General features: G+C 41.6%; 1 protein-coding gene across 12 annotated transcripts in view; it reads right to left on the minus strand.

Moving 5' to 3' along the window:
* TSPAN4 (tetraspanin 4) overlaps window positions 1–16,420 on the minus strand; it is a 502,529-nt gene that overhangs the window by 32,746 nt on the left and 453,363 nt on the right. The window lies entirely within an intron of this gene.

Here is a 16,420-nt window from a genome sequence, read left to right on the forward strand (position 1 = left end):
GGTGAAGCCATGTGTTTCCCCCTTACCTAGGGTTGCTTTTTTAAGGAAAACCCGAAAGTTTGTTGAGCTTTTTAAAGACAACCCCGATTGACTTGCCTAAGATCCAGGACAAAGCACCACCTTTCTGAAATCCCCCCCAGACATCAATTCCACCTTTGAAATCCCAGTAATGTATGGGAAATTCCAGGCATATGGCAGCCCTACCCTTACCACTAGATTACACAAACATCAGTGCCAAGGGTCTTTATCTCATTTAAACATAATCTGCAATCAAATCATAGAATCATAGAATTCTAGAGTTAGAAGGGATCCCAAGGGTCATCAAATGCAAGCCCCTGAATGCAGGAATCTCAGCTAGCGCCTCTCTGATAGATGGCCAACCAACCTCTGCTTACAAACCTCCAATAAAGAGTTCACCACCTTAAGAAGAAGAACTTAATGCAGCTTAAGAATTGAAAAGAAGGAGTAGTACAACAACCACGAGGTGTGTATGCTTCTGTCGTGGAGACAGGAACACACAAGCCAGCCATTCTCATTTTTCCCATGCAGTCACCATTGTGTGAGAACAGCAGGCCATGGCCCTGTAGCAAAAAGGCAACCCATGTTGGGGCTGATCTTCTAAAGTGGGGAGTCTTCTCTGCTCAAGTAGACCCCCTGTGTGATTTAGAACCCTGGAAAATCAGGATCCTAAACAGTGTGGACAGCCTACTCAAGTCCAGCTGGCTTCCTGCTGCAGAAGCTCAGCCCCCAACATATGTGGACCGTCAAACGGCTTTTGCTTGCTTAGGAAGCTACCATATACAGAGTCAGACCAATGGTCCATCTAGGTCCGTATTCTTTACAGTGACTGGCAGTGACTCTCCAGAGAACAGAAGTCTCTCCTAGTCCTATTTGGAAATGCCAGGGATTGAACCTGGGACTTTCTGCATGCAAAGCAGATGGGCTACCACTGAGCTACAGTCTTGTCCCTTCCCCAGCTTCTCCTTAACAAGATGGTGCTTATGTTAGAATGATTGGACAGAGTTGCAGGGTTCAAAAGATTGGCAGAGGGGTGTTGAGTAACTGGTCTAACAAACAACTGTCACAACCTAGGGTTCTAACTCTCCATCCTCAGAAGAGCATCATGAAGAGGATTTGACCTCAGAAACAGCCTTTGATGTCTCTAATCAGAGGTGGGAAGCTTTTTAAAAGTCCTGTTTAAGGCTCAGTATGATGGTTCTTCGAACAATAGTCAAGCCTGCCTTATCTAGAGTCTGCTTGGAACTATCCAAAGTGCTCCCTGTTTTGGTACTTTGCCTTCTTAGACCGTGGTCTCTGCTTTGGATTACTGGGCTCAGCAGGAGCTACCCTCTGCTTTGTTTGGCACACCTTACTGGAATCTGGCTTCTACTTTGCCTGACCCTGCTCATCAGAATTTGACCTCAACATGTCTGACCTTGGCCTACTAGAACCTAGCCTTTGCTGGACCTGACTTTCCTGAACTAGCAGTACGTGCCCTTGCATCCCAGGAATGTGTGACTAGTACATGCCCTCACTTGGGCTTCCACCTGTCTTCCACCTGTGACCACTGCCTAGAACAGAATAATCACAAAGGCTTCATGATGGGGGAGAGAAGCTGTGCTGGTGTTCCCCACTTTTAATTTGTTTAAAGAACAAGATGAGCATTCATGCAATTCGCTGCTCAATTGGGAGGACTCTAGCTTAAAAATGTTTATTTTAAGGATGCATAGAATAGTCTCACACACATATAAAGAACAAATAAGCAATTATAAATACAGAGGGGAGAGGAATTGTTTTGTTTGCCACTAGGGATAGCAAAAATGGTAGCCAGACTGAGCTCATGATGGTCATACAACCATGTTCAACAGAGCAATACTTATGATTTTACCATAAACTGGAAAATTACATTTGTACTAAAAGGATTCTTGTTGCAATCTATCAGAAAGTTATACAATGAATTTTCTATAGTTGATCTGGCTTATTCAGAAATGCAACAGAAAATTAAAGAGAAAATCTTGGAAACTGAGGACCAAGATATAGTAAACAACTTAAAATCTGCTCTGTGGTTGGCAAATCTCAGCAAGTGGGGCCATAGGACTGATGAGTGTCTCTCTGATTATAGGCTGAGATATGCTTTTACATCTTTGAGATTGCACTCCATGCCTAGTATGGTGTTCCATGAGAGAGTGAATAATATTACCTATGAAAATCAACAATACATTTATAATTCAGGGGAAGTGGCAGACTTTGTACATTATTTACTGTTTTGTAGTCAAGTTTAGAGGGAAGCTTTCCACAAGAAGCTTCATCTGACTATGGACAATCCTATTGGCATGCCAATTAGATTTTACTAAAAAAGAAAAGAAAAGAAAAAAGAACAAATTATATATTATAGGGGCTATTACTAAATTTGCCCTTCCGGCAAATTGCCAATTGAATTTTTGTTGATTGTGTATATGTCCATCTTCTATTTTTTTTCTTTTATGTTGTTTTTTAATTAATCAAACTATATTATGTAAGTGGTATGCATGCATAATTTTTTCATTCCCCTGGATGCTGCTGTTTTATGTTTATGTTATGCTAACATTGCAGTGGTCATGGAGGTTAGTCTGTAAACTTTCTTGCTAGTTGAAAGAGGGTTTTTTTCTCCTTCTGGTGACCAATACTGCCATCTGAGTGCTGGGAAATGTATTCTTCCTGCCATGCTAACAGAAGCGGGGTGCAGTGGGGTGAATCCTTGCAATGCATGAATAAAAACTGGGGAATTATTACTCCTAAAAACACTGTGTTGATATCCAACTAAATTATACTCAGAGTAGACCTATTAAAATAAAAAAGACTTCTCCACTGATTTCAATAGGTCTACTTTGAGTATGACTAACATTGGGTATCACCCATTATCCCTAAATCAGAAACAGGTTGTCACAATAATGTCTCACTGAATCCAGTGGGACAAGTTAGTTGTAACTAATGGGATGCAAGAGGGTGACTAACTTTTCTTGGAATGCAGCCACTGCTTAGAAACGCTTCCTGGTCTAGGAACAGAGGAAGCTGCCTCTAGCTCTATCTAGCTCACTTTTGCCTTAACTGGCAGTGGTTTTCAAGGGTTTCAGACAAGGATCTCTCCCAGCCCTACCTAAAAATGCTGGGGATTGAATCTGGGACCTTCTGTTCTACTACTGAACTATGGCGATTCTGTCTCTTGTCTTCCTCTTTAGGGTTTCTGCTGTTTTACCTATGTCAATACTCCCCCACTAACTTTATTTTAATTGAATTGTTCACCTGTTCTCGAACCCATTCTTTTACTATAATTGATGTGTAACTTCCCTCTCCTCTCTATGTTATGTTCAACAAACACTACTCATCTTTCTATTACTACATTTTAGCCATCTGGTAAAATCTGTCTGACATTTTACTTTCTTTACTATATGGGATGTACCATGATGTGATGCCACATATTACCTATACAAACTGTGAATACAGCAAGCCCACATTTTGTGCACATTTAACTTGTGTGCATTCAGCTTTATGTGTGTGTTTCTTTTCTTTTAAGGAGCAGAAAGGAGGCAGGGTTCCACGGAAAATGACTTTGGCAATCCCACCCACCATTGAAACCAATGGGTTGATGATACATGATTTTGGCTTCAGGAGAGATCCCCAGAATGTAACCCCCATGTAAGCTGCTGGGTTACTGTATTCCAAGCGTCTAATGTTAACAATGCAGACAGATTTATTTATTGTTAAAATTCATCTAGCATTCAGATTTTCAATTTTTTATCGGTTGGATGTTTTTGATCAGTCAATCAAGCTGACAAGTTGGGGGCATATCATATGACCACAAAAACTCTTACTGCAACAGGAATTCTTCCACACATTTAAATGTTGAGAATAACAGTGGATTCAGGCTATATTTAATTAAGTGCTATTTTTAAGAACATGTTATTTATTTATTATTTCTGGTAACTTTGAAATATTTGTTTTCATTGGCAACTGCAACATATGAGATGAGGGCTGTTATCTACTGGCCCATGTGGAGTCACAGCACATGAGCATTCATTTTATACTCTGTTTAACAGTTTTATGTATACAGAACAGCTTACTGTCAACACATTATGTTGGCTTAAATATATAGTGACACTTCAAAATGCTCTTGGAATGAATAAAAAATGTCCTGTCTGTTCCAATACACAATACTAATTATTTCTTTTCATTTTATGCATCTTCCCTCCCTCACCCAACCCATGGTTGGTTCTGCCTCAGTTATTAATTTATTGCACTAGGTTGTGAAAAATTGCTTTCATGTTAACTATTTTACTCTTCTGGGCTTGACTACCTAATTTCAAAGGTGTAGGCAAGAGAATGTATCAGGAAGATGCAAAAGAAATGACACAAATAAAACACACAATTGTGTAAAACAACTATGAGAATCCAAACAATGAAGTTAAAAATGGAGGCAGGAATTTTTGACTAGGGTAGCAATAGAAACTCTGAAAGCAAACCACAGAGGTTTGCAGCTTCCACAGCAGACTCTCCAAGTGTTCCTATTTTCCAGGGCTAGTCCCAGATTGATAGAAGCCGTCCCGGTTTCTGATTTGATCCCAGAATGTCCCGCTTTTCCTTAGGACATCCCTATTTTCATCAGCGAAATGTCAGAGGGTATGCAGTTATGTGACTCCCAAGCCAAGGAGATAGGTACATGTACGACCTTTAGAAGACATCTGAAGGCAGACCTGTATAGGGAAGTTTTTTAAACGTCTAATGCTTTATTAGGTTTTTATATATGTTGGAAGCCACCCAGAGTGGCTGGGGCAACCCAGTCAGATGGACAGGGTATTATTCTTATTCTTATTCTTATTCTTATTCTTATTCTTATTAAACAGGATGTCCCTATTCTCATTGGAGAAATGTTGGAGGGTATGTCACAGGAGAGACAACTAAGGATATTATCCCTTTGGGCTCTCCCATGGAGGAGTTTGGGGCAGGGAGCACTCTTGTATTCATTATAGATCCCCATCTCTGGGTGAGAGCCAGGGAAGGGAGGGAGGGGTGTGGTTGGGGCGTCCCCACATGAGAGGCAGGTTGGTTTCACATACACATTCTTAAGTTGCTGTGGTTATCTGATGGCTTTAATGGGAGTCTATGGTGAGAAGAAATACTTTAGCCACCTCATGAGAAGAGAAGACTCCCTGGAGAAGACACTGATGCTGGGAAAGATGGAGGGCACAAGGAGAAGGGGGCGACAGAGGACGAGATGGTTGGATAGTGTTTTCGAGGTTACCAGCATGAGTCTGACCAAACTGCGGGAGGTAGTGGAGGACAGAGGTGCCTGGCGTGCTCTGGTCCATGGGGTCACGAAGAGTCGGACACGACTAAACGACTAAACAACAACAACAAAAAATGGTGAGAAGCAAGGCTGAAGCTGCCTGTTGTCAACATAGGAGTGGCTCTCTGCTAGAATTAATGAGAGATGCGCTTCATAGTATATGATCAAGATGTTAGGAACTGCATGCACTTTTAATTTTTGCTCTCCATGAAATGCTATGTGGGTCATATCACTGCTAATATTTGATTACATCTGATTCTGGTTTATGTATTTTAACTAACTGGGGGTTGGACCCAATGATCCTTGTGTTCCCTTCTAACTCTACAATTCTGTGATATTTTAGTGCACTTGAACAATGAATTCAGGGAAGGTAGCTTTTGCTAAGTAAAATGCATACTGAAACAAAATTAATTTAAAAATAAAATAAAACAGTTGATACACAGCTAAAGGGCAACTGAAGGTTTCAATGAGGTCAAAAAGTTGAGATTGTATTACATGAATCAAGGGATTTCCTACCTGTAACAAGCAGGTGCATTGATTCCAAGACTTGAAACTGTAGCTTTTGGTATGGAACTGAACTTTTGTTTATAAGAGCCTTCTTAATGCATTAGTGCTTTATTCTGAGACTCCATTAAGCCATGAGCACCAAAGGTCAGGGATTCCCAGAAGGGAGTACTAATGCTTTTTATATGTCTAGTTGTATTTAAATAATACCTGTGTCTGCATGTGCCCATCATTCTTTTTGTTGACACTGCCACACCATTCTGCATCCTCGCATCTAATAGCACGGGCATTCGCAGGTGGGGAATTAAATCTAGCACTGGACTCTCCCCTCCTGTGGTTTCCAGCAATAGGTATTCAGAATATGGACTAATGTGGAGGAGGAACATAGCCACCATGCCTAGTAGCCACAATTGTTACAATGGTACGAACAGTTTGAATTATTCACCTTATGCAGCACTTGATTAATAACTCAATTCAATCCTTAATTTTGCTATGGGCACATTCATTATCAATAGCCTATCTGAAACATTGCACTAATCTCAAGAGAATGAAACTATGTGTTCAATGTGTCTTTCATTTATGTAGGCCACTTGGCCCAGTGGTACAGATTCATATTTGCCTTGGCATGGGTCCTGAAATTAAGGTCGGAGTGGCTGTCCATTATCTAGCATACTCCACATCACAACAGATGCCTTTGGAGTTGCAGAACTTTCCAAGTGGATATGTATGGCCTCAAGGGTGCATACTACAAACAAGGGTGCTGCAATCAGATCCAAGTTCTGCTCCTCCCAACAGGTTCCCTATGCAGTACAAGGCAGCTGCCACTCTCAAAGCACAGTATCTGGAGAGAGTGCCCAGATGAAAAAACAGCAGGTGGTGACCATTTTGTGTGAGGGTTCTGTTACCAGCCCCCATGTGTGTCAGCAGAGCATGTATAAGCACGCCTGGCCCCCGTTCCACCCCCATTCTGCCCCTTTCTGGGTTCAGAAGGACCTGTACATCACTGCATGTACATCTAATGTGGTAGCGCTTTCAGGGATGAGAATTTACTCCATTCCAGTCATGGTCTTAGACTTCAATGGGCCTGTAAAACCGGAACAAAATATAACACTCAGTTCTTTGTGGCCTAGTAAGTGATAATTTAGGCCTGTTCACTTCCATGTAGGCCAAGTTCCTCCTGCCTCACATACCCTATCTAACCTGTGGCCCGGTTCTCAAAGGGATCCTGTTCACCCTGAAGTGAACTGACAGCCACTTTTACTTTGCCTCCTTCAACCCAGCTCAGACCCAGCTTAAACAAAATGGTAACACACATTCAAAATCTGACAAATGTTTGAAATGGTTAAAATCCAGCTTTTACCATTTTAAAACCTTGCAAATTTTCTTTCTGAAACTCAATTTTGTATAATACTGGTACAAAATCTAACTCCAAACTCTCCAAGGTATTATTATATTAATGCAGCAATACTGAGTATCAGTTTGCTGAACTGAGTATTTATACTCTGCTCCTAAAATCCCTAAATCTAACAATATTTATAATTGGAAATAGGGAAGAATTTTTTGAGAGAATTCTGCACACACGCACACACCCATGTACTTTTGTGCCTAAAGGTGGAACCACATGTTATGAGGAAAACATGGAAGACCTAAGCTCATGTTTCTTTAGTAAATCTAATGTGTGAGGGGAGCATCACTTACAAGAAGGAAGGACTTTTCTCTGTAAATGCCCCTTGACAGTTTTAAACGGATGCTTTCCCCAGTAGGGATATGAAACTGTGGGGAAGCTGAACTGAAGGTAAAGAAACCAAGGGGTGGGGATTATGTATGGGAAAACTGGTGAGCACAGGAAGGGTGAAGCAACTCATCTTTCTGCTGATCTCCCCTGCCTCTGTTTTCTCCTATTATCTTGTGGAAATATATATTTGCCAAAATAGCATCAGGATCTACCCTAAGCAGCCTTTAATTGGATGTTCAACTTCATCTTTGCTAATCTGAGTTTTCAAAAACCACAAGCTAGGCCGAATAACACAAATCTCCGTAATAAAACTACAATCTGATTCTCACTTTTTGTATTTGTAAAGAAGAATTCTTTTGACCTTTACTGAATAATAATAAAAAAGAACCCTGGGCTTATAATTCTCATTTTGGAAGTGTTAAATAGTGATACTAAAGTTCTATGCATAAATCAGAAGAATGGGGGACATCTGATTAAATAAGCCAAATAGGAAATGATATATAACACTGAAAAAGTAAGTAAATCGAGCCTTTATTTTTGCCTTTGGTAGAACATCCATAATAGAAATATAAATACAGCTGTTAAATGTAGAAGGGCAGAATAAGTTATCACTGACCCATTATTTACAGAGTTAACACTCTGAAAACAATGTGCCTGTAATAAGCCCTGTGACTCTGAAAATGTTACACTCACATTTGCCCTTCAAATGGGTGGAGTGAGGTTGATGGAAAGGTGATATGATGGGACGCTTGTGATAATTCTATGGCAGGGACGGTGAGATGGGTCTTCTTGAAATTGCATGTATTTTCCTCTGGGGGAAAATAGGTTTAACTCTTGGTGGAATTAACTCAGGCCCTCTTTGCATACATGTTAAACCTCACAACACAAAATGTAAGGAGCCAATGCAACAAAATGTGGCTAGGGCAGGAAGTAGGGGGTAGATTATTTTCACTATAATTTCTATGCCAGCTGTTTTGGGTTCTTTTTAATGGTATGTCAGGGAAATGAGGCAAGGTGGTAGAAGTAGTATAGTCAAGAACAGAAGTAAAGAGGTTTAAAAGAGAGCTAGAACACGAACTGTGGCAGGCAGCTGGCATAAGGTCTTAAAGAGAGGGATCACAGCTGTGCTATTTATCCATCATCCCCAAGGCATTTTCTTGTATTTAGAAACCTGTAACTCAAGAAGACTTGAAGGAGATGGTGTAGCCAAAAAGAAATACCGTATTTTTCGCACCATAGGACGCACTTTTCCCCTCCTAAAAAGCAAGGGAAAATGTGTGTGCGTCCTATGGAGCGAATGCAGGGGGGAGGCAGGTGGGAAAAGCCCCCAAGAGCTGCAAACAAGCTCCGTGCGCTCTTGCGGGCTTTTCCACAGGAGGGAGAAGGGACTGACTAGCCGCATCAGTCCCTTCTCCCACCTCCCAGAAAAGCCAGGAGAAGCCGCGATCTCTTTAAAGGAGTTGTGCGGTTCTGCAGGCTTTTGGGAGAGGTGAGGGAATCCCACCTCCCAGTAAAGCCAGGAAAGCCCTGCGCAGCGTCTCCTGGCAAGGAGACGCTGCACGGGGCTAAAGGGGAAGCCAAAACAGCGAGGGGGATCCATCCCGCTCGCTGCTTTGGCTTGCTCCATAGCTGCGCGCAACCCCTCCGGCAAGGAGAGGCTGCACGGGGCTATGGATCCTTTCACCCTGCGCAGCGTCTCCTGGCAAGGAGAGGCTGCAGGGGGCTAAAGGGGAAGCCAAAACAGCGAGCGGGATCCATCCTGCTCGCTGCCTTGGCTTGTGCCATAGCCGCGCGCAACCCCTCCGGCAGGGAGAGGTTGTGCGCAGCCTGTACGCTGCTCTTTGGGGCTGGGAGGGGAAAATTTTTTTCTTCTTGATTTCCCCCCCTAAAAACTGGGTGCGCCCTATGGTCCGGTGCGCCCTATGGTGCGAAAAATACGGTATTTGTTTTGCCCAACTTGTGACATATGCATAGTCACAAAATAAAGTTCTGAAGAAATTGAACCGAATTAGAGAAACCATTAGCTCAGGAAAAGTGCAAAGACTTTGCATGAACAACGCCCCAGACTTGATCCCTACAATTTCCAGTTAATGAACTTTAGATAAAAGAGACCTCTCTGTGACCCAGAAGTGTTGACTGACGTAACTGCCAGTACTGTGAACAATCCAACATTGATCTGATTCAGTATAAATGGCATCTCCTACCTTTAGGAAACATTAAAGTAACTCTGAAAAATTCCCTAATGAGAAAAGAAAAGGAACTGATGCAAGCTAAACAATCTTCTAGGACTCACTGAGAGTTTTTCATAATACTCAGTACTGCATGTCTCTCTTGTAAAGCAAATAAATAAATACATTAGCTCTCAACATACCGTTGGGTATGTTTTGTCCATACACAATAGCAATCTGAATACTGAATCATGTTTCATAACAAGTTACAAAGATAGGGTCTGTTTTGTAACAGATGACTTACATATTAATATAAAGATATGTTTTAAGGCACGATCCCTTCAAACTTCATAATCTGCTGATCCAATTTTAACACAGTTTCTGCACAGGCTGCAATAGAAGGGTTAAAGAGGAGATCCCCATGAAAAGGTGAAGTAGCAAAATCTATCACAAACTGATTTGCATTAGTGCAAATCAGCAGACCTCAGTTTCTTACTTGTGAGGTAGTTTTCTTTCGGGAACACATGTAATTAAATTGCAAGTCTCAGGTGCATTAAACTGGGCTCAAAGACCAACTCAGTCCACGTAACCCATCCTTTTAAAAGTCAGGAATGATCAGTGTCTGAAGGGAGATAATCCTTTAAAAACAGAAATGCCAGCTGGAAATAATGTCATTTATGATTTGAGTTGTGAGATCAAGTTATCAGATTAATGTTACGTGAGCTAGGGGAGGACGGGAAGCTTTCTGGTTTTTCTGCTTATCTTTCCCAAATGCCAAAAAGTGGCCATCTTTATTTTTCTATTTTATATCAAGGAAGAACTGTGCATAACAACACTGATCAAGAGAACTCTCTGTGCTACAGATGCCATCTTGATTGCTAGATATATGCAGTACACAAGACACCAACTGAGCCTGATTTATTCATGGTATAAACCCAATTCTCCTTGGTTTGGACGTGAATGGTAATATTCCAGGCCTTTGAATCTGTTACGCTGAGTTCCATTAATGAGAGAAGCTTGGGGAGCCAAATCAAAGTTGTCCTCATTCGGTAGTATTCATCACAAAATAATGAAGAAATAATATTTTCCCCTTCTTGTCAGGAGAAGGTTGGGCACACAAATCTAAAAATGGTATGTAGGGTCCTACCTGACAGAGGACACTTCTCTGTTGAAGTGCTATCAGAAGGCAGCTCTCTATTTAAAGGGCTGTTCTGTACAAGTCTGATTTACAAAAACAAGAACCATAAAAAGGGTGGAGAGCACAGTGCCCTATCAATTGGGTGTATGGGGTTTTAGGAGAGGGGTAGTACTTCTGGTGGAGGACACATCATGTTCCTTCTGGGGTATTTTGTCCACTTCTGGTCTCCCACCCTGTACTCAGATCTCACCTGTGGCTTCTAGTAGCTGTCAGGTTGAGAGAGCAGCCACAACCTGGGAAACAGCTTCAACTGGCCAGCTAAACCAGGTGAAGGCAGCTGATGGGTCTCAAACCCACTGTGAGTTAGGGACTCTGCATACGAAAACAGGTCAGATTGAGTGGACAAGACCAATAGTGGGTCCAATGGTCAAGAAGGCAGTTTCTGCACATGCTGTAAAGGGAAATGAGGGGCAGGTGGGGCTCATCAACCTGGGAAGGTAGCCCACCTAGGAGAAGGAAAACTCTGATCCTAAACTTCTGCTGCCTTGTGGCTATACTCATTTGTGAGAAAGGTTTTGGGAGAGAGATTGATACCAACAACATCCTGTGTGATGTATTTCCTGCCCTTGTTGATGAAGCACAAAGTGCCACCTCCTGGGACAAGGAAAATCTGTTTAAATGATGCTTGATTCCTTTTAAGGTAAATCCCAGACATGCTATCAATTACAGAAAGAACAGAAACCTTGCTAAGGGTTGGAACTGTAATGCCTGGTATGAATAGCTTCTGTATCTCTCAAGTCCTATAACTTCATTTACAGCACAATCCCTAACCACATCTACTGAGAAGCAAGTCCTACTGAATTCACTGGGGCTGACTCCGAGATAAATGGGGTTAGGATAGCATCCTCAACCAGTGTATTCCATAACACTTTAGAGTGACATTGAAGCCTAGTACTCATGTGTTAAATCTACTTCTTGGAAGCACCATTTCAAACTGTCAGCAAGTGGACACTCACACAGCTAAGCAAGCTACACACACACAACATCTTCATAGAAAACTAGCTATAAGGGTATAATGGACAGCTGGGTTTGAAAAGGTTAACTTGTACTTCATATCTAACCTCCTGGCAGTCCCTCCCTCCCTCCCTTCTTTCCTTCCTGAGGAACAACAGTACACATTGCCACTGAAGTTTGACTTTTCTTTCATTCCTCCCTGAAGCATGTCATAGAATCACAGGCAGAAAATACACCAAGTCCTTTGCTGAGTGTCTACAGAGTTAGCCACCTATGTTCTACCAGGAGGGTAGAGATAAGAGTCTCCCATGAAACCACTCTTATTATGTGAAATTACAAATACATCTAAAAGAAATTGTCCCAAAACATAAATCATTCTATTTTCTGACAAAATACAATATTTATAAAGTATAAATGAAACTTACGCCAATCCACATAGCCCAAACTTACATCAATGAGAATAATGCATATGACAGAATACTATCTTGATATTTCATTTCATGCTCCAGTGATTTATAAATGAATTCCACTTTTTAATAAACTTGTCTGGCAAATGTCCTTTCTTAAATCTCTTATAATATGTAAGCATCATCAAAAATGCTACTTTTCAAACTCACTCATACCAACTTGATATTGAAAGGGATTCTTGGTGATTTCCATAATGATGCTATAACTTGTCTTGTTATAGCCATTAAACTATTCACTAGTTCTAAATCCACTTGCAAGTTTTGAGCTTTCAAATATTCAAGAGCCACTGTTTTAGGATTTCAATAAATACAATATCCGGCCATACCTTTTATGATCATTTTATTATTTCCATAAAGAAGATAGAACCAAAATATAGCTTAATATCCAGTAGCCCGATATCCTTATGCAATCTAAATAATGCCTTTTGTTTTCTATTTTAGATACATTTTAAAATAACCTTTTGCCACAATTGTAAAGTGGCTAAGTCACATTTTTAATGGTGCATTCTGGAAAAGATACAATATTAATATTAAAGCCAGAAATTATGCTACAATTGGACTGCATGTAACACAGAGGAATAAATGATCTTTCTTAGTTATGGTGAAAGCTACATAGACCATACAGATATACATTCTCACCTCTTGCTTCACTACAGGAACCCTGGAGATATGTCCATCTGCCCTCACTACTATTGTTAAGGGCTGTATAGCTAAGGAAAATAATCATTTATCTGCAATTGTACCATTAGCTATTAGGCAGGCAGGCTGGTCAGCCAATGGTAGCTAACTCTATTGAGATGGGGATACTAACGGGAGAGCAGCAAGCAAAAGTAGAGGAGCAAATTCAAAGAAATGCTCCCCACCCCACTCGCTCAGCTAACCAATTGGAAGAATATGGGGGTGTGTGAAACAATAGAACCCCCTCCTTCATCCTTCCATGATACATACTGTTAGAAAAGTTGGGTGCCTCCCCCCTCTCTCTGCCAAGCAGTAGCAAGGTTCCAGAGGGTTCCAGGTGCTCACCCACCATTTGTGCTCCTTAGGAGAACTGAAGACATGTCGGAGACTGTTGTAGCTTTAAGAAATATGATTTATTCTCATATTGACAGCTAGAGTCAGCTTGGGCTGTTCCCCATAGCAGTGCAGCACTGGAGTCAAAGACATCTCTCCCAGCCAGCCTTCAGCCAGCTTGCCCAAGATGGATCTCTGTCTTTCTTCTCTCATTCTTTCCAGGACTCTTTTCCTGTGACCTCCCTCCCTCTCTCTCTCTCTCTCTCTCTCTCTCTCTCTCTCTCTCTCTCACACACACACACACACACACCATCACCTTGGCAACCACTGTCTGCCCAGACCCAAAATTCCTCTTAGATGGGCCATCAACACCTTTTGTCATGTTAACACCTCTGCTAGGCCAGGTTAGTTTGCATAACCCAGCTCAGAGATTCCTAGTCTGGCCTAGTTCTGCAGCATGGTTTTTTCATTCATATCACAAATAATCAAAATACTACCATTTATTAATTTATAGGGTTTAGGGGCCCCCACAAAAAACCCCTCACAACAATACACTGTGTCTGGGCAAGACTTCAGCGTCATAAGCATAATGCAATATAAGATAACCCTAAACCTCATAATGCAATGCCTGAACAGACTACATACTTATACATAGCAATTTGCAACTATTTTCCTCTTTTAATTATGTTGCCTTTGTTATGAGTGGCCTATCACTGATGTAGTCTACATATATATTGCTCTGAACATTTTATTTCCCCAAACAATCTCACTGAAATACCATCTCACCCAGGTCCTTCTAATGGTTTTCATTGTCTTTTCAGAGATTAGGGCAGAGGGGTGTTTGTGAAGTGGGACAGCTCTATGCTTTATTCCCAGTAAACACCCCCCCTCCAAACGCACACAGGCTTTGAATCACATAATGACACTATAACTTCCTTCATTATTTCCCCCTTTTTAGCATACCAAGTGTGGTGTTAGCTCTTTTTTATTTTTTATTTTTTGAATACTGCTGCACGCTGTAGAGATCCCTTCATTAATCTGTTTTCTATTATGCACAAGCCTCCCTCTTAAGAGGCAACAGCTAATTCATGAGTTATTACAGCATGTGAGTAATTTAAAATTACCACTGACAATATAAATCATCTGGCATGGTAACTCTGAATGCGCATCTCTCTGGCAATTGGCTTCTTTTACAACGCAAAAAACACAATTCTGGGTCTTTCGGCGGAGTCTCTGTGGTACTGTGACTAACCTAATGGGCTTGGATGTTGAAAACCCTGGGTAAATCACTGCATTTCAGCGAAACATACCTCACAGGTTAGTTACATAATTAGAATCAGCGGACTGGGGTCTGTTAGGGCACTGCCCCACCAACCTCAATCTGCCTTCTTATTACCAGCCTTGGAGCAGCCCTGCCTGCCTGCCTCCTCTTCCTTAGTCTCAGTTTTGCCCATGTGGGACTCAGTAGGGAGGAGGACATGGACAAAACTAGAATTACCTGGCTCTGCCTACCATTTGCTCTGCTGTTGGTCTCTCTGCCTTCTGCTCTACCAGGCCCAATGGGAATCTGCCAATACTGGTTAGAATGAGCTACTCAGTGTGTGTGTGTGTGTGTGTGTGTGTGTGTGTAGCCAGGAAATTTAAGCATTTTTATCTCATAATTCGCTACATGGGACAAGCAAGCAGGCTGGGGTGTGGGGGACAGATTGTGTATTTTTGTTGCCCCATATTTTCATGCACACCAGCTTATTAGGGAACAAGGGGGCAGAGTATTTGCTGATCCTCTACTCTTTACAAGAGAAGCCAGCAACTGGGGGGCGGGGGGGGGAGGTTATTTAGTCTCCATGGCTGGACAAGGAGGGGAAGGTGGGAAGGGAAGAAAGAGGGAGCTGGCATTTTAACTTAAAACAAGAAAAGATCAGGGAAAGCCCTGGGATTAAGGTTATGAGCACACAGCAGTTTAAAGTGGATTTGATGCACCCCATGTGTGCATATTTTTCGCATCGTCTACACGATGTCAATCTCATCCTAGTGGCAACCTGCAGCTTTCCCCCCAATTAATTTGGGTTTTCCCAATCCATGGATAATCCAATAAAATGGGGGCAGTGGAATCCAGCATAACATCTCTTGCTACCCACATATTGGCACACTGAAACACATTGTGTGGACTAAAAAAAAAATGTTTGTGGTGACGTTTTGCTGGGTGCCATCTATCACCCTCATGTCTGTTTCCTCATTTACTGAGCACAACCTAGCCATTTGGTTTTCATCAGCCCAAGAGAAAGAATGCAGCATGTCTATTTCTACAGGTTGTTGCTGAAGGCACATGTTTTATTTTTTTAAGAAAAGCTGTTTTGCACGGAACTACTCTTGCATCAACAGGAGGTGGGAAAGGAAAAGGGGAAATGAAAAAGAAGAACACTTACAGTATCTCAAAATCCCTCTTCTCCAAATCCCACTTCCCATCCCAGCTTGGCTATATGCACTTGTTTGTAAAACAAATGGTTTTATGCAGCTTTCTCTGTTTGTGGTATTCATAGTGTGTCTGGGGTTTGGAGGTGCCCATGCATCTGCCTACCCGAATTTTGTTTGCCCTGGCGAGGAGCTCATTGATGGGTTGCTGCTTCTCTACCTGGCGGGGTGGGCACGCACAACCCACAGATATGTATTTCTTTTTGAAACTGCTGCTTTGTGCAAAACCCATAAATTGAAAAAAGGATAAAAATACAAAATTGCCTGCTTTGTTTGAAACATTTGGTGAAAGCTTGTTACTGTGGAATTCCATGAACCAAACATCTTTTTTAAAAAAAGAAAAGGTGTATGCATACTGTGTGAATACCTAAGGGCCTCAGGTTTTGAGAACTTTCAGTGGGCAAACAGCAGTAATTGAGGGGAAGGAGTAACAACACAGAATACATCCTACCAAGCACCACCTACTAGTGTCTACGAGAAACACTGAGAAAGATTTAAACTGAAAGCACTAATGTGCAGATGAAACGTCACAAAGAGGCACATGGAAAAATCAGATTTGTACACATTAACGCTTTAGTGTATACAAAG

Source organism: Podarcis raffonei, chromosome 1 (assembly GCF_027172205.1).
Source record: "Podarcis raffonei isolate rPodRaf1 chromosome 1, rPodRaf1.pri, whole genome shotgun sequence".
Classification (NCBI taxonomy): Eukaryota; Metazoa; Chordata; class Lepidosauria; order Squamata; family Lacertidae; genus Podarcis; species Podarcis raffonei.